The 27,752-nt window shown below is 35.0% G+C and overlaps 1 protein-coding gene across 1 annotated transcript in view; it reads left to right on the top strand.

The window, feature by feature from the left end:
- TENM2 (teneurin transmembrane protein 2) overlaps positions 1–27,752 on the top strand; it is a 2,693,686-nt gene that overhangs the window by 1,535,798 nt on the left and 1,130,136 nt on the right. Inside the window, exons 12-13 of the mRNA XM_036224946.1 lie at positions 671–881; positions 1,264–1,389. The gene's annotated coding sequence lies outside the window, so the exon portion shown is untranslated. The remainder of the gene's footprint in view (positions 1–670; positions 882–1,263; positions 1,390–27,752) is intronic.

Here is a 27,752-nt window from a genome sequence, read left to right as displayed (position 1 = left end):
CACTTCTACATCAGTTGAAAAACAGCTGCCATCTCAACGTCCCCAAGGGGCCCCACGCTGCCCCAGCTGCCCCGGGTCATTTCCTAGGACCCCTCTTACCACTCTTAGCATACCGGGGGAACCCGGGGCACTGTCTTCACTATGAAACCAGGGCCTAAATCAATTCCAGTTGGGTGGGGCCCAAGCCGTCCCTGCTGCTAAGTATTTATCAGTCCAGATGAAGTCAGTAGGTGAAATGGCCCAGGCGTAAGACGCTATAGGATTGATGACATCGAGCCTCACTAAAGAGTCAATGCACAGGAATGCTGGGGGCAGTGGGCACGGGATGGCACAGGCCCCTGTAAATACACGCAGCCCCTACCCAGCTCCAGCAGATGGTCGCCATGTGGGAATGAGGGTCTGGAGCTGCCAGCTTTTTCAAAAGAAGCAGTGAAATCTAATGATTTTTAAACATTGGTAATTAATTCAAATGTAAAACACTCTTCAGCCCCCACTGCAGCCTGTATAATCCCTCGTGGGGATAACCTCTGAGCCAGCAGTTGGTAAATTCTGCTTTAGAAGGATGATGAGAGGAATGTCTTGATTCTCAATTCCAAGTTGGAATTATTTTGCAGAATACCAGCCTCCTTTCACCAGTACTAAAAAGGATTTTTCTGAAATACCATTCCAGGTGAACTCAAACTGCAGCTGGTGTTTGAGACAACAATGAGCCTCCCTCTTAAGGAGCCTCACAATCGACTCTTAACAGTTGTGCTTTTGACGGCATAAAGCTCCTATCTCCACGTGACTCAAGAAAGATAACCTTCACGTGCTCACGTGTCCAGTTTGCAGGAAAACGTTTCCTATAGATACCTTAAATAGAAGATTCATGTTATGCTCAGGTAGGTATGAAATGCAGGGGCTGTTTGTGACATTACCTAGAGGAATGCATCAAGTGAAAAGCAGATGCTAAACACTCTCTTCTGAGTAGGTGTTATTAATGAGAATACCTCATGAAGTAATTTAAAACGAACCGAGCTAAAGGTGACAGAAACATTCCGCTTCAAGTCTGGAAGTGTGAAACGATTCCATAAATCTGTTTCCCAAAAATTAATTCCCTATAGAGCCTCCTTTTTTTTTTTTTTTTTTTTTTTGGCTTTTCATCTATACCTTAGTCAATATTTTGAATATTGGGGGACATTCGAATCACTTAAACAAAGATTTGCAGTCACCTTCCCCAATTTTAAGGTTTTTATCCCAAGGTAATAATTTGTGTAATTACAGGATTTAGGACAAACACTTCAATCAAAACATTGAAAAAAGAGACCGTCGAGTTTTGACCATAGGGCTGATTTTTAGAAGCCTGTTATGAAGAGGAGCCTGTGATGGGACAAGAAAACTCCCTGGCAGGTAGGCAGCATGCACGGGGTTAAAAATGACTCTAGCGCAGTAGCGGGGTATGGGGAGGGGAAAAAAAGGGTAACATGAGTAGAGAGTGTTGGGATAAGCAGTGGGCACTCAGTTCACAGAAACAGTCATACCGTGGAGGCTTCTCTAGAAGGAATAACCTTCAGCTCCTCCTGCCATAGCAGAGGAATTCGAGGCCTAGAAAGGTGATGTTCCAGAAGCTTCCAAAGTCACAGACCGAGTTTTCCGATGAGTGTTTTGATTGCTGTATTTTCTTCTGCAAACGGTCCTGCTGCCATATTTCTTGTGGCTATTTCATGTGATGATGGTAAGAAAATACTAGGACAAAGCTTATGGGTGTGTTCGCCTGTGTGCAGATGTGCACGTGCTGTCTCGTTGATGATTCTGTTCAGATGTTCAAGGAGGAGGAAGTTGCACCCAAGAAGTAAAATGTGATTTTAGTATTCGAATAATTTTCAACTCCTTCTCATGCTGAAGAAGTCAAGAGCTCTGAGTAGTCACAGTGACCTATATTGATTCTCAGGAACTGAAGGCTTTCAAGAGGAAGGAAGGAACGTTTACCAAGGGTCTATAGTGTGCGTTCTCTTAGGTCACACTTTATTTAATTGTAACCTTACAAAAGCCTGACTCTGGGATTCAGAGGAGTAAAGCTGCATTCACAAAGCCATGCTTTTGATCAGTGGCATAGTTGGCCGGACAGTGTAGTGTGGAGAGAGCTCAAGTAGCTCACTACTTGGGCTCGAAGCCCCAGACTCCATCACTCCCACGATGGAAGGCCTTGGGCTACTGCTTAGTGAAATTCGTGTGAGTTCCCTCCCTAGCAAAACAGGAATAGTAATAGTTTTCACCTCATTTGTAAAATGAGAATAAAAACTCATAGTAGGAACTTTTAAGGTTGGTTGAAAGAACCAGTGAAAAATCCGTGTAAAACATTTACCTGGTGTTCGGCCCATATTGGCTGTCATTGTTACTGTTATTCCCAGTTTTCAGGGGTGTGTGCATTTCTCACTTTAGCACACATTTTTTCTATAACCCTAGTCACAGTTTGCCACCTTGTATGTTATGCTAATATGTTAAAATTCTGTAATAAAGATTTCCCTGTTTCAAGGATATATAGACATTTTAGCACTAGTTTATCTTCATTATGGGTTTCTAATGAAGAAAGCGTTAGCGCTCAGCTGAAAATTAGACCATGTGATTGAATCCAGAATATTTGAACACCCCCTACCCTTTTACTAATCATGGATACCTTGACCACTTTCTGGTATGCTGCATGCTGAATTAAGTCTTTTGTTTATTGATTGGCCAAATATATGCTGGGTGAACGTATGCTACTTCATCCTCAGCTCTTCTGAGGGAGACTGTTACCATGGTAACAAAAGCATCCTTTGACTCCTATTTCTACACAGAGTTATAGAAATCCTTCTTAAAAAATACGACAATATTTAATGTCGAATCTAAAGTAATTTTTCTCATTGTCTGGGGAGCAAAATTGATTTTCTCTGGGCAAAGTTTGTTTGGCTGCCCAAATGTACTGTGTATAGTAATGTGTTCCACCAAATTTCTATAAAAGCCAGTTAAACGTATTTTGTCTTAACTTCTAATCTAATTTCATCATTTGGAAGTGCCTCTTGTTGCACCGTGCCTATTTTGATTTGGAAATAGTTCACATTCTATCTTTGCTATGTCAGAGAAGGTGGAGGGGAACAGAATGGCTCATTTGACTTCTTACATCAGAGAACGGCGTGTTGGCGAGGGAGGGAGAACACATGCTTGGGTATGTTCAGGAGTCTGTGGCTTATTCTAAAGCTGAGATTTTCAGGTGGCAGCTGGTGCCTGGTTTATAATTCCAGCGGTTCAAAACCCATTCTTTCCCAATAGGCATCTGTTTTTTTGTTTTTGTTTTTTTTTTTTTCAAAATTAAAAATAACTTTTGTTGTTCTCATTACAAGAACAATGCATGATCATTTCAGAAGATTCAGAAAATATAAACAAAAGAAAGATGCCCATAAGCTCACTTTTCGGAGATAACCACTGTTACTCTCTGGGCATATCCTTCTAGAATTTTGTGTGTTTATCCATATACATTATTTTATAAAACAAGTCCATGCCTCTTTTTCCGTAACTAGCTTTTTAAATGTTATTTAACCATGTAGTAATACTGCTGGGTGTGTTGAAAGATCACTTCTAAATCATTCTGTTTAATAACTGCAAAGTTGTAAGATATCATAAGATATTGGTAAATTGAATTAATACTCACATGTTGGATATTTATGTAGTATCTAGATTTTGTCTGAATTTAGGCAGAACTTTAATGAATTTCTTGATATGTTAACCTTTGTATACATTTTTTATAAACATTAAAATGAGAAAAGATAAAGGTAGGTTCCGATGTCTTGCTGGATGGAGGAAATGCCGGGGGTGTGTGGTTGAGGTGGCTCTTCGGTATGCCTCTGTTTCCCCATCATGGGAGAACATCCAGAAACCCCTAATAGCATCTACACTTAAGAGTCATAGCAATAAACTGGATATCAGCCTATTCTCTGTGACACTGAGCCATTCAGATGTTGGGCTCCAGATTCAGCTTCTTAAGATCTTAGGAGGACTTTTAGCTTCTTTTATTTATTTATTCCATAAACATTTATTGAGAATCGGTTATATCCTAGTAATCTACCATCCTTTGTGAATTATGCTTTCTACCTATACCACATCCTCAGCCCACTGTGTACAAACATGTACACACCACAGCATTTGAGTTATAGGATGGTGTGCAACAGCGTGAGCTTTCACTTCTGACGATCAAGGGTCTGTCTGAAACCCAGGTCACTTACTTAATAGTTTACAAATATTTCCCAAACTCAATTTTCTTTACGTTTAAAGTGATACAAAGAAAACTTATTTCAAGTTCTTACTTAATTTTGTTTTAGGATTCAGTGGCTTAATATATGGACAGTGCTAGACATGATGCGTGGCATACAGTAAGATCATGGCAGTGGTGGTGCATGTGACAGTGGGAGGCGTGGTAAAGGGAGCTATCCATCCTTCCGAGGTTAGGGCAGGAAGGCATGTGCCTTCCAGTTCTGTGCTTAATAGACGAAGTGCAGAACTTCAGGTTTGAAACTCCATGTCTATGTGCCAGCCCTCGATGACTCACTGCCTGACCTTGGGTTAACCGCTTAATCTCTCTTCTGCCTTGGTTTTCCTCTCCATACTCCATAATATGAGCAGAATAACTCTTACTCACCCCACTAGAGCAAAGAAAATTAATCTGTGTTTACAAAACAATAAGTCCTTTGGGTATGAAGTACAGTGAGATTGGAAAGCATCATTACTATTAGCTGCTTTCTTAATATCTAAAGCAGCATGCCAGGGACTGCTGAATGGGGTACCAGAGAGTTATACCTTCCTTCTACATCATTGTCAAGAATCTCAGTTCCTTTAGCCCAGCCCCTGCGGGTACACAGTTTTCTACAGCTATCATGCTCCTTCTTCAAAAAGCAGCAATCAATTTCCTGCTTATACTCAAGTGCCCATAGCCACCCACACCCATAAGTGATGTTTATTCCTTTAACAAATATTTGTTGAACAGTTGGAAGTTGCTGTACTGGATACTGGAGATACAAGGATGTATAAAAATTAACATGATGCGTACCTTTAAAGTATTTGGTATTCGGTGAGTGACCCAGGATGATAACCAGTGGTCCTGTTACAACCCAGGTGCTCTGATGGAATATAAGCTGAGTCCTAGGGGACCTCAGTATGCACATGTGCAGTCAGCGGAGTTTTCCCGCTGGAAGTGATATCTAAATGAAAACCGTAAAAGAGGCAGCAGCTGTATAGCTGGAGAAATACAGAGGAGAAGGGAAAGGAAATGTCTCAAAACAAAGACAAGCAAGGTCTGTTAAGGAAATTAAAAGAAGTTTTATAGAACTAAAACTGAAGAAAGGGGAAATGTGCAGGAGGATGCTTCCAGCACAATCTACTTGCATCTTTTGGTCAAGCTTATCCATCTGACCTGGCAATTGGTCATTTAATGTCCCTCACCCCTTAAGATCTTGACTCCTCCACAGCTTGCACATCTGAAGTGAATGTTTCCTCAGTTACTGGACTTCTGTCTTTGCTTTTAACCTCTTGGGGTGTCAGTAAGAAACTTTAGTTCTGATATTAATAAACTTTTTTTTTTTTTTTTTTTTTTTTTTTGTCTTGCCGTCATCCAATCCCTTTCTGATTTTCCTTGTAGTTGTTGCCTATGTTTTAGTATAGCTGTCAGTCTTGGAGATGCCGTTGGTATAAATCTTGAGTCCATTTAAAAAAAAAAATCGAAACGCTGTTCACAGGAAATAAAAGAACTAAAAAAGAGAGAGCTTTATGAAGAGTTAAAAATGAATGCTGCTATGGTAATCTTATGTGCAACTATGAAAGGACTATGCATGATTTAGGTTCCTTCTACATAAAATATATGGTGCATTAATTTTGCAGGCAAACAATAGGCAGTCCTGGAAAATAGCACCAGTAAATATATAGAGCAAAACCTAAATGCCCTAATGAAATCTTAGACAGAAGGTGAGAATTATATTGAAAGAAATAGACCCCCAAAGAGAGAGAAGAAAAAAGAACTTGTCAGTAATAAAAACATGGTATAAAACTTTGATCAACATCAGAGTTAATCACCTCATTTGGTAACTGACAGTTCAGTGAAGTGTCTGTTTTAAAATCATGGGCAAAGCAGACTGCCAAGTTTTATTTGTCAGCTGATATAAGTTGAACTATAGTCCAAGATGGTAGAAAACCTTTCTTGTTGGGTTTTACCTCTTTAATCTCAAATGAAAACTGGCACTCCATCCGGATAATGTCCAATGTGACACATTTGGGGAGCCATCAACTACCTAGCCTTACAAATCAAGAACACTGATTAAATAATCAAGATTTCTGAAAAGCCTTGAGGGAGCGATACGTTTTTTGCATGAATAATTGCCATTCTGTTTGTAGCACAAGATGTTTTTGAGCTCTGGATAAAAACTTGTGTTTGACATACAGGCACTGAGTGTCTAATTTGTGGGTTAGCAAGAGTTTGATGTTCTTAAAAGTAATATGATAGCAAATACAGATGATAAAGAAAGTCTTAAACTAATGAAATTTGTCACTAAGAAAATGAGACAAGATGAGTAATTATTTGGTTATTTTTTAGGAACGGTATAAAGGTAACGAAACTTCGCAGAGCATCTGTTTGCATAAAAGCTGTTATTGTTCTTCCTCATAGTACATAATAAACAAATAGCTGCATAATTATTAACCATACATAAATTAAAAAGTCACCTCTCATAATAATTAGAAATATAAAGATAGAAAATCTTGCCTGTGACACATGGTCAAAAACACCTTTATGGTGATTTAAAATAACCACTGCTCAAATTAGCAAGACATTGATTAGAATAATAACCGATTTCCCAGAATTGCATGCATGAAGGAATAATTCTTTCATTAGAGATGTCAAAATTAGTCTAGAAAATATCAATGAATGTTATTAATGTTGTGTTCAGCTCTGGCCCTAGGCAAAATTGTCAATCTGGTGAAGTTATTCTTTGTCATTTCTGAACATCCCTTTGAAGAATTTTATTTATACCAGTATTCAATCATTTATTCATTCAACTTTTTTTTCTTTTTTTCTTTTGTTTTCACTGAGGGTCTACTAGATGGCAGGCACAATTCTCAGTGTTAGAGGTACAGCAGAGAAAAAGGAAGTCTACCATACTCTGTATATGGAACTTATACTCTAATCAGATGATTTTTTTTAAAAGCTGAATATTAATAAAAAACAAAACAAAAATTTCATGACAGTAAATGCAATGCCAATAATAAATTCCAATAAGATATTGGAGACTAGCCAGGGCTGTCTTGGGTCCGGTAATCAGGGAAGACATCTCTAAAATTTACCCTTAGACTATTGAGCCAACCATGTGAAAATTGGGGGGGGGGCACCATTACAACTAGGAGGATTCTGGCAAATGCAAAACCCCAAGGCCACGGAACTGACACCAGGAGTGTATTTGGAGTTTGATGGACAGGAAGATGATCTGTGTGACTAAAGTGTAATGAACAAAGAACAGTATAAGACAGGAGAGCCATTCAGGGTCTTCTTGCTTATATAGGTTTTGGAAATTGTACTTTCAATAGAAATTGTACTTTCAATCTCCTGGGAGCTCTTTTCAGAATTTTAGTAGGTATTTGTCTTCTTTCCATCTTCTCTTTTAGAACTTCTGTTTCCTTGTTTTTGAGAATCTTCTATTTTTCTACCATTGTAGTTTTCATGATAGCCGCCTTTGCCTAATACTTTTTGTGATCTCTTCTAATAAAATTCACCTTTCAACTTCCGACTCTCAGGTGCCTCCCAGGTAATTTGTAAACTAATCTGATAAACCAATATGCATTAGCACATTCACAGTAAATGTGGCCCTCTAAGACAGCATCTTCTCTCTAAAACTTCTTGTATTATCTTGACTTCAGAGTAAATACTTTAGAAATTATAGCTATTTAGTAGGAGGAAAAATACACAATTTAAGCAGTTCCTTTTTTTCTCCTGTGCAAAGGAATATTCTTGATTATGTAGTGGACTATAAATCTCTAAGAATGATCTTCATCTTTGCTTTTATGATCACAGTGATTTTTGAAGCCCCTGTTGTGTGCCAGGCACTATATTAGATACTTAAATACATCATTGCATTTAATTCTCAGTACCAATTATGTTAATTCCCAATTTATAGATTAAAAAAGTGAGGCTCAAAGACTTAGCTGCCTTGTTCTTTATCATGGACTTGGGATGAGAACAGGGTCTAAAAACATAAAAGGCAATCAATAATTATTTGCTGGATAAATGCTTGATTGGTCAAATAAACAAACAAACAAACAAAAAATCAGAACCATACTGCAAAACAATGGACACTCAGCTTGGAAGTTAGTGAAGAGCAGTGATTGACTTCAACCCTTGTCAGCTTTGAAGCCCACTCTGTACATAATGCCTTCTTCATTTTGAACATGATGGATTTGATTCTCTCATCCACAGCTCTAAGGAAGTTTATCCAAGGGCAAGAAGAAATGCACCCAGTAAGTCAGTCTTCAGTCAGTCAGAGATTTTCTCCCTTCTCTTTTTCTGTATCTCCTGAGAAAATCAGTCCAATTAGATGAGTAAGGTCTGATAATTATGCTATTTTGATAAGACCAAAACTCGCCCCCAGGTGTTTGTCAGAGACACACACACACACACACACACACACGCACACACACACACTCTGGAGAATGTCATGTGGAAGGACCCAGGTTTTTGTCTCCAGTTAGTGTCTATAACCAAGTAAGCTTGTTTGGGGGCACTATTCAGTATCTTAGAAAGAAAACACCCCTGTTGTTTCTAAGAATGTAATAGGAGTTATCTTCAAGGAATAGGATTCTCCTCTGATTTTAGCAAGATCTACAGTCACTGTTAGAAGCTGAATGAGTGCCACAGTCTTTAAAACAGAAACAAGTGTTTGGCTCTGAATCATCCTTTTCAGAAATTATACTGAATTCTTGGACAGGCACTCTCCTCAAGAGGTGATGCTTCTAGTTGTATTATAAACCTGAACTTAAGGGTAAGTTAGAGAACATTTACCTCCAAAAAATCCTCTTGCAAAACACTCATTCCATAGGTTACTATGCGGGAAGAAAATACTCTGATCAGATATGTTCTGGAAATAAAGTAAATTATTGGATGTCTTAGAAATTTACAAAGACCATTAAAGAGTCCAAGAGGTACCTAAAAAACAAACTACAACAACCTACATAACTTTGTTTACCTAGTGTATCCCAAACTAAATTGACCACAAGACACCATAAAAAGTCCATGGAATTAGTGGGCCAAGGAGTATCCTTTGGGAAATGCCTACTAAAGGACTTTAAGTGGTTCATGATAGATAGGAAAGTAAAATTTTGCTGTGTACATATAGCTTTCATAACTTCTAGTAACTTTTAGGGTAATTTGTAAGGTTTTAAAGGGGAAAAATTTGGGAGGGTAATGGTTGTTATTTATATGTGGTGATGTTACTTCTGACTAACTGTAGGCAGCGAATCATGGCAGGCAGGTTGCTTAACTTACATGACTTTGTGTGACTCAAATTTTTTGAATCTGATCTGTACATAGTTCTTAGATCAAAAAAAATTATGGAATTAATATAAGCAAAATGCTTAGCATTGTGCCTGGAAAATAGAAAGTGCTCAGTAAGAGGCAACTGTTTTACTTTTTTTTTTTTTTCATAATGCTTCTTATGAGTTTGTGTATTCATGCTCTCTTAGCGCTCTTTTTGTCAAGGCGTGCATTTTTTAAGAAGACTAACTGGATACTAACTATCTTATGTGTAGACCTCAGTGCGATTCACAAACCAAGATCAGAGTTTTATGGATACAGAATGCAGAATTATTTCTTGCAGCATTACCCACATTCTTCTTTAGCTATAATATGTAGTTAAGTGGCACTTTAAAAAGCTATTAGCACAAAAAATCACTCATATTAAACTCATGTTAATGTTAAAAATCAGTTTTCTGCAAAAATCTGTGATTATTCTTTATGCTGTTACTAAGCTTGTACAATGATGTCCTTTTGGAAACCAAAACTAGGATCATGAAAGAATCTCCCAAGGAAATTTGTAGTAAGACATAATGGGTTGATGTTTACCCTGTGTGCAGGCCAACAATTGCCAAATAGACGTTTGTGTTTGCCAGGTTCGCAAGCTGCTGGTGGAACTATAGCAAGTATGTCGGGTTAGCCACAGATTTGCTGCTTACACATCTGTAACTGACATGCATGAAGGAAAAATCCCACTGCAGGTGGGAAGATTTTGTTGCATAGACACTTGAGTTGATAATGACTTAAATAGAATTTCTATACTATATTTTGGATTTATTATTTATTTTGGAGGCAGAACATGACAAAAGTCTTTAATAATTTAGAATGACTACAGTATTAATCTTGTTATTTCCCTGCTCCAATCCAGAGGTGCCCCGTCCCATTCAGAGTAACAGTGAATCCTTGGAATGGGCCGGAAGGCTCGCTAATTTCATCTGGCCTCACCTGTCCTCTCCACTTGCTCGCTCTGCCATAGTCACACCATCCTTCTCGCTGTTCGGGCATGCCCCTGAGCTCAGACCTTTGCATTTTCCATTCCTTCTGTTTCAAATGCTCTTCCTCCAGACTCTCACAAGAGTGGTCTCCCATTCCCTTCATGCCTCTATCCAAATGTCACTGCATAACTCTGTATAAAGTAATATTGCTCCCCTGGGAATTCCCTCACACTCACCCCTGCTTTGTATTTCTCCCTATCACTTAACACTGTCTGACATATTAATTCCTGCTCATGAGAGCCAGTTATTGAGTTTTCGGGAATTTGAGTAGGCGATTGTTAAAACACTGAGAGTTTGAAACTGACCATGGCGGGGATATTTACATCATGGAAATTGGCAGATACTGATAATCAGAGCTTTTACTTTATGGAGATCTCGTTTACAAGAATACCACAAGATATAATAAATATTTACTTGTTTGTACGTTTACCGTGGTCCACCACTATCGTATAAGCTTGATGAGAGCCGGGGCTTTGTCTTGTCACCACTGTCTAGCTAGTGTGCTGGAAAGTGGTTGATCAAAGTAGATGATTAATAAATATATGTTGAACGAATAATTGGTGAGGATACTGCAGTTTAAGATTCTGTGGCCTTTAATATCTGTGAAGGGTGAGACTGATCCGTTCTACTAATCGATTTATTCAGTAAATATTTTTGAGAGTCCATGTAACGGATACTCATACTGTTCTAGGACTTGGACACATTTAATGGAGAGTAGGACAATATTTCTTACCTTCACAGAGGTTACGTTTTTCTTAAGGGGCAGAAACACAGTGAACTAACACACACACACACACACACACACACACACACACACACACACACACACACAAACAAACAATAAAACAGTATGTTTAGATATTGGTATTTGTTTGAAAAAAAAGAATTTAGATATTGGTAATTGTTAAAAAATGTAATGAGTAGAAAGGAACTAGAGGCAGGGTTGACGTTTTACATAAAGAAGTCAGGTTAAGCTGTTTCGAAAGGTGATGTTTGAACTGAGATATGAATGATGTGATTAAGCCAAACTCAGATGTAAGGAAAGGGCATTGCAAGCAGAGGTACAGCCTCATGCAAGGGCCCTGAAGTGGGAATGAACTTGGCGAGACTGAAGAGCAGAGTGATAGCTACTAATCTTGAAACACATTGAGTAAGGGAGAGACTGGTGGTGAATGAGGCCAGGAAGGCAAGCAGGGCCTGATCACTCAGGGCCTTGTAAGCCACAGGAAACCATTAGAGGGTGACAAGATCTGATTTAAAATTTACGAAGATCGCCCTGGCCATCGGGGATGTTAAAAGAGCATTTAGAGTCTCTTCCAGTGGTTCAGCATGTACACAGTAGAAATATAAAAAATACAGGTGAATAAACTGGGTCTTAATGAATCCCGATGATTTTTAAGGTAACTTTAACCAAACCTCCACAAGCATGAAATATTTGGCTTTTTCATACTGTTCAAGAAGAGATAAAAAGATGACTATTTTGCAACTTTAATTTAAAAGTAATATAATCTTAATACTCAAACAAAACAAGGAAACTATTAGAAGGAAAAATTATAGCCTTAGTTAAAACTACATGCAGAAATTCTAGATAGAATATTAGGATGCCAAATAAAGAAATGCGTGAGAAATACCTTGTGACCAAATAGAATTTCCCTCAAGAATTCCTGGATGGTTTAGTGTTAGAAAAACTATTTATGTAATTAAATATGCTAACAGGTTAAAGGAGGAGAGATTAGATGCTTATATCAAAGTAGACAGAATAAAATAATTTGATAAAATTAAACACTCATTTTTGATTAAAAAAAGAAAGTAGAATCTAAGAAAGTATCTTTAATATGATTATGGTAAGTGCCAAAAAAATTATATCCAACATCTTAATAAACATTAGAAATATTTATTTTAAAGTCAAAGAGGAAAGTTTTCCTTTGTCCTCTTTTCTGCTCCACATTGTGCAATGATCCTACTAGTGCAAAAAGATTTTTAAACTATATAGAGAATTGAAAGGAAGAAACAATACATTGATTATGTGTAAGCAAATCTAAAGACAAATTATTAGAACCTAAAAGAGCTATGTGATAAACCTAATAATATTTCTAAACACAAACAAAAAGTAAAAACATAATTCTAAAAAAGATAGAGTGTACATAACTCCATGAGGTACCTAGGAACAAATGCAACAAAAGATGGCTTAAATTTTGTGAAAAATATTATAAAACTTGCCATACTCAGATGATAAAAAATATTTATAAATCCTATTAAAATTTAGAACTTCTGTATTGTAAAGTATACCAGGAACAAAATGAAAAGGGAAGTTTCAGAGAATTGTGCCACCCACATAATCCTGAAAGGGCTGTTCTTCCAAATATCGTAAGAAGCCCTACCATACTTAATGTGAGGCTAGCACAGAGGCCTGGTCCTCAGTCCTCCTTTCTTGCTGTAAGGTCCCTTGCTGATTTAATCCAGCTTCATGGCAACCATGCCTTTGATGACTAATAGGTATCTCACCATGTGAGTCGTCCCCAGCCTTTCCCATCTCAGCTGATGCACCTCCATCCTTTCAGAGTCTCAAGGCAAACTCTAGCTTAGAGCAAGTCTTGACTGCTCTTTTTGTTTTATACTCTACATCTAATCCATCTCTATTTTTAAAAAATATGTCCAGAATCTGACCACTTTTCATCACATACATGACTACCATTCTCGCTCAATCCATCATCGTCTCATGCTAGTTTCACCATAGCTTCCTAATTGGTCTCCCTGCTTCTGTTTCATTCGTACACAGCAGCCATATGGCCCTTTAAAACCTTGGGTCAGATCACAGCTCTGAACCCTGAAATGGCTCTCTCCACTCCGACTTCCTCCATCGCTCACTCTGGTCCAGCCACACACTAATCTCCTTTCTCCTCTTAAGACATGGCAAGCATGCTTCTGCCTTATGGTTTTGTTCTAGCTGTTTTCTTTGTCTCTAAAATGTGTTTGTTTTTTTTCCCCCTGTGAGTAAGTATTTGGCTAACTCCCTTGGCAATTTTAAGGTTGATCGAATCTCTCCGCAATAAGGAGTCCTCTAACCACAGTATTTCATACTGCAACTTACGTAATTCCCTTTACTGTGCTCTGACTTTGTCATTTTACATATCACCTTGCAAAACCAAAACCCTATATATTTTACTTATCTTTGAAATTTTCTGTCTACATTGCTTCAGAAACATGAGTTCCATAAGAGCAAGGGCAGCCGCTTTGGTTTCGTTCACTGATGTTTCTCCAACATCTAAAAGAGTGCCTAGAAACAGCGGATGGTCAATAAGTACTGTTAAATAAGTGAATTACTATATGAATGAATGAAAATCAATAATGAAAAAGAAAACACAAAGTGGGCAGATGATATCAACAGACAAATCATTGAGTAGAATGCTCAGATGACCAATCAACACAAGATAATTGCTCAACCTAGTCATAATCAATTAAATGAAAAGCTAAATCAAGATAGCATTTCATTCTGAACTGGCTGACAAAACAAATTAAGTCCGATAACAAAAAGTGTCGGTGAGGGTCTGTGGAAACAAGCAGTGATACAATGTCTGGTTTGAATGTAAATTTGAACAAACATTCTCAAGTTCAGTTTAGTACTTCTGAATAATTATCTATACTTTCCAATCTAGCACTTTCACTTCTGTATGAATTTCCCCCAAAAAACTCTCCCACATGGCTAAAGAGCTGTTGGCAACACTGTAACAGTAGAAAAGGGGAAACAGTATAAATCCTCCAATAGGAAACGAGATAAACTGTGCTTTATTCATACAGTACAGTTTGATACAATAGGTAAAATTAATAGGCCAGAGCTACATGTATTAATATGAATTGATTTTTAAAACCTAACATGAAATGAAAACAAGTTGAATGTATCCAATATGTAATCCTACTTGATTTGCTTTGAAGACACACACACACACAATAGTATATATATTTAATCTGGATAAAATACAAAAAATAAGAAATACAAAAAATGCGTGCACTGGCAACGTTGGCTTGAGGAGAGCAGCACCGGGGAGGGGGTACGAGGGGGTTTGTGCAGTGGACCTTTTACTGATCTGACTTATTAGTTTCTGTTATAAAATATTTTCAAATAAGTCTGATAAATATTAATATTCACTTTATTTCCGTTGTTCCAAACTTGTATATTGTTTTCTGTGATATTTTACATTTAAAAATATCTAAGGTTTTTGGCAAGTAAGGGTAAGAGATAAAAGGACAGATTCGATAATAACTTAAGGAAATGGCAGGAAAAACTTAAATTCTACTGGGAGAGGGGAGATTTAAGTATGTATGTAAAACGGGCAAGAAGGAGCTTTGAGAAAGGGGAAATAGAGCAGAATATGACCGCCACTGAAAAGACAATCATTCTACTCATGGTTCCCAAGTCCGAGCATACAGGTCACACCTGGGGGTGGTGGGTGGCATATGGGGATCACTAGGGTCTCTCAGAAAGCGGAGGAAGTGGGAAACTGTGGGCAAGCACCTGCCTGGGGAAAGAATGGCAAAGAAGGGAGAGCGGGCCTAGCATTAGGTAGTTTGAATAATTTCAGCAGGCTCCGGGGCATAGAAATTGTCCCTGGTTGTCTGATACCTGCCACTGGGGTCATTAGGGTGGGTGCATAGAGGCCAGGAGAGTATGAGAGTCTGGTAAGGGAGGTGTTGGGGTGTGGACTTAGCTGTTCAAGAAGAAGAATTGACCAGCCTCTAACCAGGGCCTCAAAACTAGATCAAGACAGGATTTAAAAACAATATCACAAGCAGAATGCTACCAGACCCAAAAGAGCAATTTGTGCTCAATACTTTATTAGGGGGTCAAGGGGAGTAGTATCAATTTTAGCCACTAATTTTTAGGCTATTGAACAAACACAAACTAAAATTAGTTAAATTCATAGAGAATTGATCATTTTGGCTATTTAAATAAGTGTAAGTTGGTTACAACATACCAATTCAAACATCTTTATTTTAACAAATAGGAGACAGGATTTATCTGAAAGAAAGGTAGTAAAATGACCCTCCGTCCTTCCTTTAATTATACTAGTAATGTTTGTTTTAGCACTAATCACAAAGTTGAGGCAATCTATGCAGTTTTGTTTACCAGTAGCATTTTCCTTGAAAATCATTATATTCTGGTCAGCTATTACTTAATGTCAAAGCAGGTTTCATGTAAAGATCCAGGGCAGATAAGGCGGATGGATCTGTGTACCCAGAAGGTTAGTCTGCAGGTACAGAAATTGTCACTGGAAAATCACTGTAAACTAGCATCAAGATCATTAGTTCTTGGATTTAGTAATAAAAATGGTGTTTTAATGCATTGGGGAAATTAAGGAAACAAGGACAGGTAGTTACATTCTGTAGTTAAGTATATGACTTTCCATCTGTCCAAATGGCTTATATTGATATAATTTCTAATATGAATAAAACATCACTAAGATCAATATCTAGTGTATGTTGCAACCAAAATGTGACAATAATCCATCCATAGCAGCATTTATTTGATCAAAAGCTTTATGGTTATTCAATCTATTTAACAAAAAAGCAATAGCATTTCACTGAAAATTAAATTAGGATTTTAAATGCAAGGCAATATGCTTTCTGAAAGTATTATGGCAAGAATCATTCATTCCAAATGGACATCTTTAATGATTTCTAGCACTTATAAGACGTTCTTATCTTCCAAGTGTGTTACTAACACTGTTAATTAATCATTATATTGCAACAAGATAGGTAAATATAAGTTAAAGGTAAAGCTAATTTTTTTTTTCCTGTTCAGATGAGAAGTCAGTGTCAAGATCTAAATTATGCTTAGGATTTTGACTTTGTCCTTTGTCCTAATCATTAAGTAAAACATCCCAACCTAAGTACCATCAAGTGCCATGAAATCATATCTTTGGAGAAAAAGAAAAAAATCCCCATGTTCAAGAACCAAGCTGAAAAGATATTTTCAATTTTTAAAGACTTCCTCTGTGCTTTCTTCCAAAAAGGAGAAAAAAAAAAAAAAAAAGAAACACGAGTAGTGCTTTCTCTCCTTCTTGATAAAATAGCTTTATAGTCTTGATAATGTCAAATTGTAGTCTCTACAATATGAAGTATGGTAGTTTTCAAATTAGCTTTAAAATAACAGAGTATCTGTTATTAAAGTGTTGGTGAGAAAATACTGAAAAGAATCAGATGTGCAAACCCTGTTACAGCTCAAGGATGCCTGCATAACAATGTGGGAGGAAGAATTCTTTTCAAATCCACTTACATTCAAGGTATCTTTATATACCAGAGACTTAAAAAAAAATTATTATGAATTTGAATAATGCATACATTCTTTTGTCACAAGATTGCATTCTTTAAATAAATAATAAACATGTCACAGTGCTAGCTATAAAAGAAAGCCACATGAAGATTTCCAACTGTGGTTAACTGAGATGAAGACATGTCTTTTGTAGGAGTGACAGAGACACAGGCGTCACTTCATGTAGGTGAAATAAATGTCCATTTTCCTGTGTTAGAGTTGGAAATCAGAGAAATGTCGAAACCAAAGCAGTCTTCAGGCTGTGCTGGAAAAGCTTCAAACTTAGGTTCCTTTTCAGGTATTGGCAATCTATGGCCCACAGGTGAAAACCTGCCACACACCTGTATTTCTTAGTAAAATTGCATTTTAATGCTGCAGTGCCCATGTGTTTACACCTTGCCTATAGCTACATCTGCACTTCAACACCAGAGTTGAATAGTTGCCATGCAACCATATGGCTTGCAAAAGTTAGCGTATTTGTCTCTCTGACCTTTTGTGGAAAATATTTGTCAATTACCTTCTCTAATAATGACATGTTGAGTCCATAAGATAAATTAGACTGTGCTTCTTTAGGCAAGAAGGAAGCCACTAAATATGAAAAGGAAATCAATTTAAATTTATACTTATGTGGGGAGTACCCAATTTCTGAGCAAGGTATGATCCAAAATTCATTTGCAAGTCATTTATGCCTCAGTCATATTCATAACCTCAGAATATGACTTTCTAACCTAAGTATAGTACAAATTGTGTCTATAGGCCAGACTATGGATATTTAAAACATTGTTGCCGCTCATCTTTCAAGACTAGTCACCTAGAGAAGATCGAAACAAATCCTATCCAGGGTGTAACTCATCCTTGTGAAGCTAGCACATTCCACGGGAAGTGAGAAGTGTAGCATAGCATCTCTGGCTTGTTTCAGAGGATGTTTGTAGAGATGACAAAAATGACTTCTTCACAATGGATAGCTGGAAGGAGACTTGATATCCATTTTTTCCCCTGAGTTATATGTTGCATGATATTCAGGTAAAATATAATTTACTGATGTTTCTTACCTTCTAAAATGTTCTGCAGTTATAATGAAATCTTCAAGTTGTCTGACTTTTAGTGATGGTGATGATGATAATGATGAGATATAACATGTACTGTCCATGTGCTATGTTCTCTTCATTGTTCTGTTTTTATATGTATTGACTCAAGCCTCACAACAATGCGAAGAGTTAGAATTGTTATTATCTTTATAGACAGATAAACAGATAAGAAATTTGTAATAGATTATACAGCTCATAAGTAATGGAGGAGAAAATAGCTTTCTATAAAGCCTTAAAGATGAACTCATTTCTCAGTCTCATGAATCTCTTTGGAATACCTCCCTCTAAAGGGTTATTTCCATTCAAACAAACTACATGTGCTTAAATTAGCTTTCAACCTAATACTCAGTTGTTGTCACTAGAAATATGAAACTCATGATTTCTGAGTTGTCCTGCATCATTCCACCCCTGCCTCAATTCCTTTTTCCATTAACTTATGTAAGTTTTTAACCAGAGACTAGAAAATAGTCCTTATTTTTAGTAATATTTGGGAGGACTGGGTTGGGACACTAGAATGAGGGAGAAAAATGAGAAAAATCTCTTAGAATTCTATTTTTCAAATAATTAGCATGTAACTATTTGCCATTTACCTCAGAGGCAGTTATATTTTAACTGTGGATAGAAATAACGAATTGCTTGTTGTTTTAACATAACAGAAAAAAAACAAAACAAAACTATTGAAAATGTAATCAATATAGTGCATGGTGGGTCCATTCACCTTTCAACATCTGTTTTTAAACTTGGAATCAAATAATAGGATCGTATGGAATATATACATATGTAATAATATGTATATACAAGTAAATCTTGTTATTTCATTCCAAGTTTACTGTATAATATATTTTTCTATATAATGAAATAAATACATATATACTTCTAATACAGTATATGTTATATATTATAATATACTTTATAATACATATATGCACACACACAATCTGTGGATCATATTGTTAATAGATATTGGTTTTCTATGTCGTTTATTAACATTAGCTATTTTATCTGTCAATTTTTGTAATATTAATGCTATATTAGAATTTTCTTCACCTTTTCTCACACTGTGATCATTTCATAATATGTAATATTATTTTTATCAACTTTCTTTACTAAAGAAAATTAAATTCTAAACATTTTACCTTATGACTTAAATGATATAAAATTTTACATTGTTATAAAAAATTATACTGTTTTATACCGTTAAGATTATTTGTGTCTCAGCTTCTGATAAGTCACTGAGCAATTCAGACGAACCTTTCCTATGAAGGCAACTAGAAAATTTAGATAAAATCTAAAGTATGCCAATTTGAAGCCACTGAAGACAAATAATATTGTCAGGCCAGGACCTAGAATATGGTGGAGGGTCCAAGAAAAGTTCCCATTCTTAGGTCCGTATTTCCCTTGGGGTATTTTCTGATCCCTGACCTGATCATCTGAGAGACTAAAGATTATGAAGCACTTTATACTAGCTCATGGACCTAATATAGCCGAAGTGCAAGATCTATAAGTAGAAGGGAAAAGGGTCATTGTTAAACTTTAGTTTGTGGATCTTTAGAATAGCATAAATTTGATAAATTTTCACAGGGACTGCCCATCAGCCTCAAACTAACCTGAACTTGAAACTGGATTGAGGGATTATAGATTAACGGCTCCCTTGAGCATCTTTAGAAGCAAACATTATTTCTTTATTATTAAGAGAAAGTAACATTATTCTAATCTTGAAGTTATTTATATATTTATATATAGATATATATCTTTTAGTAAAATGTTTAGTAAACATTTTTAGAAAGCAGCACAGAAAAATATAACATAAATAAAAACTAGCAAAAATAACTTATGAATAAAAACCAATACAAACAATTGACAATAAAAATAGATTCACTGAGGCTTCAGATATTGAAATTATGGGATATGGATTTTAAGAAAGCCATGCTTTCTATGATCAAGGAAATTAAAATAATAATTATTGGGAAAATGAGAATAAGAAAAGAAAAAAATAAAGGTTTAAGAACTGAAAAAAATACCATAAACAAATTTAAATACTGAGTCAGTAACTTTCTCAGCAGATTAGATACAGGCAAAAAGAGACTTAGTGAACTGGAAGATAAGAAAATGTCCAGGATAAACCATAGAGTGACAAAAATATGGAAAATTACAAGAAATTACAGATGACAGAAAGAATGTCATTAGAAGGTCTACCATGCATGCAATTTGAGACTATACAACAAAAGAGAATTGGGAGAAAAGCAGTATCTAAAGAGATAATGACCAAGAACTTCTCAGAACTGAAGAAAAGACATCAAGCCTCAGATTAAAAGTCCCTATGAACTTCAAGCAAAATATGTAAAAAAGTAATCCATGCTTAGTTACATAATATAAATCTGTTTCAAACTATAGACTAAGAGAAAAAAATTAAAACGACCACCATAATGTCAGATTACCTTCAAAGAAACAAACATAAGACTCAACAGCTGACCTTACAACGTTATAACACAGTTAGAAGATAAAATTTAAAGTGTCAGGAGAAAATAATTATCAAATAATAGTTTTAGAAAATAAAAAATATATATATATGTATATATATACACACACACACATATATATATAAATATATGTGTGTGTGTGTGTGTGTGTGTATATACATATGTATTCTTCAAGATCGTAGAACAGAAATAGGCATTTTCAGATAAATAAAAATTGAGGAAATTTGTTAGTAACATTACCCCACTAAAGGAAATATTAAAGTGTGTTTTTAGGCCAACTAAAAAACATTCCTGGAGAGATCAGAGCTGTAGGCAAGAATAAGAGCAATAAAATGCTAAATGCAGGTACATTAAAATGGATATTGACTTTATAATAATACAAATGCTATGGAATAATAAAATGGTATATACTAAAAATAAAATGATAATGTGTCATGCCTCATTGAGTTTATATAGACATACGCACACAAAATAAAATCGTGTTACATAGTAAATGAAGTTAAAGAAGAAAGCAACAACCAATGAATAAGCCAAGATACAAGTCATAATTTCTAGGATAATCACTAAGAGAATTGTAAAAGAAGATGTAGCTCCCCAAATAATACAGCAAAAATAAATTTAAAAATCATCAAGAAATTAAGAAGGAGGAAGGAAGAAAAAGACAAATGAAAATAAAATAATGGCACCAAACAGCATGATTTTATATTTAAACGAATATTAAATGTAAATATTAAAAATCAATAAGAACATTATATGGTATATTATTCCCAATAAAACTCTAAAATGCATGTTATTTCTCATACATGTTGAATATTTACAATGGAATCATTTGTTAAGTCATCAGTCAAGTCTCAGTAAAGGGGTGAAATCATGCAGAATGTGTTCTTTGACCACGAAGAAATTCACTACAAAATATCACAAAAATATAACTAGAAAATATTCACATAAAATAGTTATTTAAAAATACTCTTATAAATGGTACATTTGGGTCAAAGAAGAAACCAGTAACAGAATTAAAATATTTTAAAATGAATAATAATGAAAATGCTCTAAAAATGTGTGTGGGCTGCAGCAAAAACCTTTCTTAGATGGTAATTTATGCCATTAAATGTATTTATTAGAAAGAAAAACATGCTGAGAGTAGCTTTTCTAAAATTTAGAAAAGAACCACAAATTGACTATGAAGTAGAAAAATGAAAAGAAAAAGATAATATCAAGACCAAATGAAATAGAAAATAAACATAGATAATAACAATGCCAACAGCTGTTTCTTTAAAAATATTCATAAAATTAATAAGCTTCTGTTAGGACTAACCAAGAAAAAGAAAAAAAGACACAAATAACCAATGTTAGGAATGAAAAAGGAATTAATACTACGTATCTACAGATACTGAAAAGATAATTAAAAATTATGATAACTTTATGCCAATAAACATAAATATTTAGATTAGATAAAACTGCAAAATAATTACATAAGAATAAATTAAAATGCTAAGCATACCTATAATTACTAAAGATTTTCAACGCTTTTAACAATTAATATTTAAATTAGTTAAATTTAATAAATTAAACCTTCTAAAATATAAAATGTCAGCCCCAGGAAATTCTAGCACATATCTCAGAAATAAATGATGCCAATCTAACACAGACTTTTTCAAGCTGTAGAAAAAGGAACAAATACTATCCCCACTCATTTTATGAGTCCAGCATAAATAATCTGGATACCGAAAACTTGAAAATGTTATTATAAGAAAAGGAAATTAATGGACAATATTGTTCATGAACATAGATGAAATTAATGGCCAATATTGTTCATGAACATAGATGAAAGCCAAATCCGTCTATATAAAAACAAGTAATGATTCATGAACAGGCTTATGCCATGAACGAAAAGTTTGTTTAATATTTGAAAATCAGTGTAATACAACACACTAACAGAACAAAAGAATAGTTTATATATGATCATAAGAGATGAAGAAAATTTTAAATAAAATGTAACATTCTTTATTGATGAAAAAGCTTAGCAAACTAAGAAGAAAAGAGGACTTCTTAATTTTATAGAAGTTACTTACAAAACAAATAAAAAATACATAAGTCACAACCAACATTATATCTAATGTAAAATATTGCAAGTTTTCCCTCTGAGATTTAGTACATGAAAATTTTCTATAATAACATAACTTTTGTTCAGTGTAACAACTTTAATTTAAACAATAATGTAATTTTAGTTCAACCTGCGATAAAGGTTGTAGCCAATGTAATAAATCAAGAAAATAAAACATAATGTAGTGCTTAGAAACCAGAAATAGAATTGTTCATTTGCAGACAACATGATTTCATATATATATATATATATATATATATATATATACACACACACACACAAATAAAGTAAAAAAACAAAACAAAACAAAAACTTTATATAAAAATGTTGGAACTAATCAGTATACAAAATTGCCTGTATTGATTGTATTAAGCATTTAGAAAATAAATTTTATAAAGCCATACCATTTATGAAAGCATCAGAAAAATAAACCAACTAAGAAAAAATCTAATGAGAGCCATGCATAACTCTACAAATGAAACTATAAAATATTAGGGATAGAAGATAAAGAATACCTAAATAATTAAGTAGAGGTTTTTAATTTTTTTTTTGCTTGGTAGCTTAGCTTGACAAGTTGATGGCAAATGCAAATAGAAATGTGAAGGGCTAACAATAGCCAATATAAGATGAAAAGGAAAAACAAAGTCGGGAGAATTATTCCAGCCAGTATCCAGACTTTACTATAAAGCTATAATAATTAGGACAGAACGATATTGCTGTAAACATAAACAAACTGAAAATAATGATTCCATAAACAAGCCCCATCCATCTTTTGATTTATGACGAAGTAGGTACTGCAGAGTGGGTTAAGTACATTCCTTTCAATAAATGTCTGATTCAGCCTGAATTTCACATAGAAAAAATGGCCCCACCTCATATCGCGCACAAAAATTAATTCCAGGTCAATTGTAGCTTAAATTATGAAAGATAAAAAATGTTTCTAAAACATAAAATCTGGCATAGGGGGAAAAAAGTGACATTATTGGCATAAACATAAAGAAACATTGGTAATTATACTGCATTTACATTAGAAACGTTGGTATATTAAAGAACAGAATTAATAGAGTGAAAATTAAGCCACAGAGTGAGAGAATATATTTTCAATATTTATCACACACATAGGGCTATATCTGAAATATACAAAAAACTCCTCCAAGTCAGTTAGAAAAAGAGAAATAGCACAGCATAAAAAACTGGGTAAGTATATGTTGAACAATCACTTCATAAAAGACGATAACCGTATTCCTAATACACATGTAAAATATGTTCAGCCTTATTAGTTATCAGGGTTATACAAATTAAAATGACAGTGTGATATCAATACCCAGGAAAATGGCTTAAAAAACAAAACAAAACAAAACAAACATGTTAAAAACAAAACAATAGCAAGGCTGGTGAGTAGGTTGGCACACCTTTGGAAAACTAAAGTTGGAAATGTATACCATTAGAAATTCTACTCTCAGATATTTGCTTGAACCATATAATATCACCAATATTTATGTTACATATGTCAGTTTTATATAGTCCAGTCTAATATAGCCAACCTACCATACCCAACTGAAATACATACAGATGTACTTCAGAAGCATGCAAAAGAGGGTCCATAGATCTGGTATTTATAATCATTCCAACCTGGAAGTGAAATGAATGTCCGTCAGCAGTACTGTGGATAAATTACAGTAAATTCACCGAATGTGATATAATAATAGAAATAAGTGCATTGCAGCTATGTACAATAAGATGGATATGAAACAAGCATTCTTTATTTCACTAATAAAAAAATTAAAACTGGAAAAATCATAATGTTTTTAGTGCATGCTAGGTGGGAAAACAACAAATAAAAGCAGGGAAATGTTTACTAAAAATATCTGAACAGGGAGCGAAGGTGTTGTGACTGAGAGAAAGCACAAAGGAGGCTTCCGGGCAATGTTCTGTGGCTCATATTCATGTTCACTTTGTGATAAATCATTGAGGTTTACATTTTTATTTTGATCTCTGTAATGAATATTTTACAATAATAAAAGGTTAAATAAGATAATAGACTTAAAGCTATTATAAAAGGAATATTATTTTCCTAAATTATTCATTAGCAAAGAGGGAGTCAGTATATTCCATTCATTACATGTCATGGGGAGCTCTGTCAATTATTTTATTGTTGAGCAGTAGGCTAATTTACTCAACAACTATTTTGCTCGTTCAGCAAATACCGAGTGCCTATTAAGTCCAAGGCACTGTTCTGGATGTTGCTTTTCAGCCTTGAGCACCATCTAGAAATCCCTGCTTCTTGTGGCGCTTACAATCTAGTGGGGGAGAGAAATAATAAACCAAACTAAATAGGAAAATATATCAGTGTTCAATGATCAAAAGTGCTAAGGATATAAATAAAGCAGAAATGAGATGTTTCAAATTTAGATATTATGGCCTATGTGAAATAAAATGACAATTCAGTGAGTGAGGGGTCCGACCACATGGCTAGCTGGGGAAAAAAAGACATCACAGCCAGAGATATAGCAAGCGGAAAAAGTGAGAGAAAACACACTATCCAAAAGTTATCTCAATCAAAGCAACTTTTATTCTAATAGAACTCAACCAATGAAACCAGGAAAATAAAGGAAATAAAGAAATTTAACACAAAATTAGTGAGTGTTTTTGTGGTCTGACCTCACATTTGTAAGTGTTAGATGCTACTAAAACCAAAAACCTTGAAAGGTTTCTTTCTATAGCAAGAGAATAAATGGTTATATCTTGGAGATCATATGTACGAACTTTCCCTATAAATGAGAAAACAAAGCATCCAAATGTTATATAAAAGAGTTCTCGTGGATTTAGATAAAATCTCTAGTGAGATCATCATACACGGATTTAAAAAATTTTTATTTCCAAGAAATTAGAATAAAATGAATGTGATGTGGTCTGAAAAACTAAGTCAAAAAGTGACTCGTTGCTGATGAAGATTGACATCAAAGATGCCTGTGAAGAATTTAAATAAAGTTGTTTCCAGAAATGTGGAGATACAAAAAATAATTTGAAATTAATACTTTAAAAAATCCTAGGTGTAGGTGCCCATAAAAACTGTACATGAATGTTTATAGCACCATTAGCTATTATACATTAATAGCTAAAAGGTGGAAGCAAATCAAATGTTCATCAACTGACTAATGGAGAATCAAAAGTAGAATGTTCATACATGAAATATTATGCAGCCATAGAAAGGACTGCAGTGCTGACATGTGCTACAACATAGATGAACCTTGAAAACATTATGCTCAGTAAAATAAGCCAGTCACAAAAGGGCCAGTGTGGATGTTGACGAATCCTAGTTCATTCTGTGTCTAGTGCTTCCTGTCTCGATCATCCTCGCCAGTTTCGATCTCCATCTCCACCTACTTGTCACTTTGTCCCTCCCATTGTCTTCGCCATGTCGAATGATGGAATGTGAAGACAGGAACAGATTAAGACCTTAGTGGTTCTAAGGGAATAACTATGTTGCCAACAGCTATACATAAATCAAAACAAGAGGAAGAAAAATCTAAACACGTAACTTACATGTAGGTGGAAATTAAAATAGTTTTTCAGCTTTTTTGATGGCAAAACTCTAGATCAGAACTGTCTTCTTCCACCCCCACCCCCCACCTCTTTTTCTTTTTGTTCAGATGGTGTACTGTGCAATGACGCTAGTGCCCTATATATTTTGTTTGCCTGTTGGGTGACCTCTCATGGAAAGTGGGAAAAGGCAGATGATGAGTACCAGGATGTGTCTTACATTGGCTCTGAATAGAAAAATTAGCATACAGAGAAATTCAGGGATATAATGGCACTGTGGTTTCAGCATTTACATAAAAGACCTTTTCTTTATTTTCTTTTAGAAATTCATCTCTTTCTGCTATAAATTTTCAACTTAAATATCCCTGTCTCTGAGTGTAAAAGATATCTTAAACAGTCAAGAGGGAGCAGGTCAAAATTTGACTTGATGTGGGCTAAAAGTGGCAGGAACTTATTAAATTGATAAACCTGGCTTGCTTGTATAGTTCTATAAAAATGAAAGGGACTAATTGAAAAACATAGTTCATATATACATGCAAACATAAACCATGGCTGCCTGTATTCTTGTAATGATTGACTCATTAGTGGTGCCATATTGTATTGATATCTTCCACACTGCCTTGGGCATGACAGTCAAAATGTGACTACTACAGCCATTGACAGTTTGACAGTTCCCACCTGACTGAAAATCCTAAGACAAGTTTGCCATTTTAGAAAGTAACTACTATTGCAAAATTAAATCTAAAATAATTTACAAATACATCAGCAGCTACCTATTAAGTAATCATGCTATGGTTAGCATTTTACTAGGACTTGTTAAAAAGGTTTTTATTTTATTACTAATTGTTCTTTTACTTTTTTTTAACATAGTGTATTAAGAGACTCTGCGCAATTAAAATTGAAAAGGCATTTTAGTAATGTGAAAATATTAGGATGGCAAACATTCACTAAAAATGGGAAAATGTTAAATTTTATTACGTTTTAAATGTAACTTCAAAAAACCAAAAACCAAAAAACAAACAAACAAACAAAAACTTCCAGACAATTGAAAACAATTAAAATATACTGAGGAATTTTATCTGTTTCATCCATATGTTTACTACCATGGAAATTCTTCATTTTATATTTCTGGAGTCTTTTCAGTATTCGTTCTCCAGTACCTAACTTGTGTTTACTCAGAATATCAATCAGCTACATTTTGGTAGTACATAAAACACTCTCCAATTAAGCTTTATTTAATTTGTTTTAACTTGCAGTGCAGAAGAGATGACACAATGTGAATTACTGATTATGGTAACCTTTCCTCAGAACTACAAATGGGTATGAAGTGATGTCTGGGTGTGTGTTTGCACTGTATGCAACATCACTCACAGAAGCAGTTCCTCGGAAAGGTGATGGTAATAATGATACTTAGCATTTCTATAGCATTTTCTATCTTCACAACACTTTATAAACCTTAACTAAATAATGGTACTTGCAGAAATGAGGTTACAACACCAATGAATTAGCATGTCCCTTGCTGTAATGTTAGCCTCGGAAATGTCACCTCATAGTGTCTGTTCCTATGGGAGTGATTGCCCCTCGTGATGGATTAAAACCAGACACAATTGATTGGCTGATCTCAGCCTGCACTCTGAAGGAACCTCCGTAGCCTTTGGATGTTTATACTGATT

The sequence above is a fragment of the Rousettus aegyptiacus genome, unplaced genomic scaffold (assembly GCF_014176215.1).
Source record: "Rousettus aegyptiacus isolate mRouAeg1 unplaced genomic scaffold, mRouAeg1.p scaffold_m13_p_7, whole genome shotgun sequence".
Lineage (NCBI taxonomy): Eukaryota > Metazoa > Chordata > Mammalia > Chiroptera > Pteropodidae > Rousettus > Rousettus aegyptiacus.
Note: the sequence above shows the minus strand (reverse complement) of the source record. Positions and strands in the feature narration are given on the sequence as shown.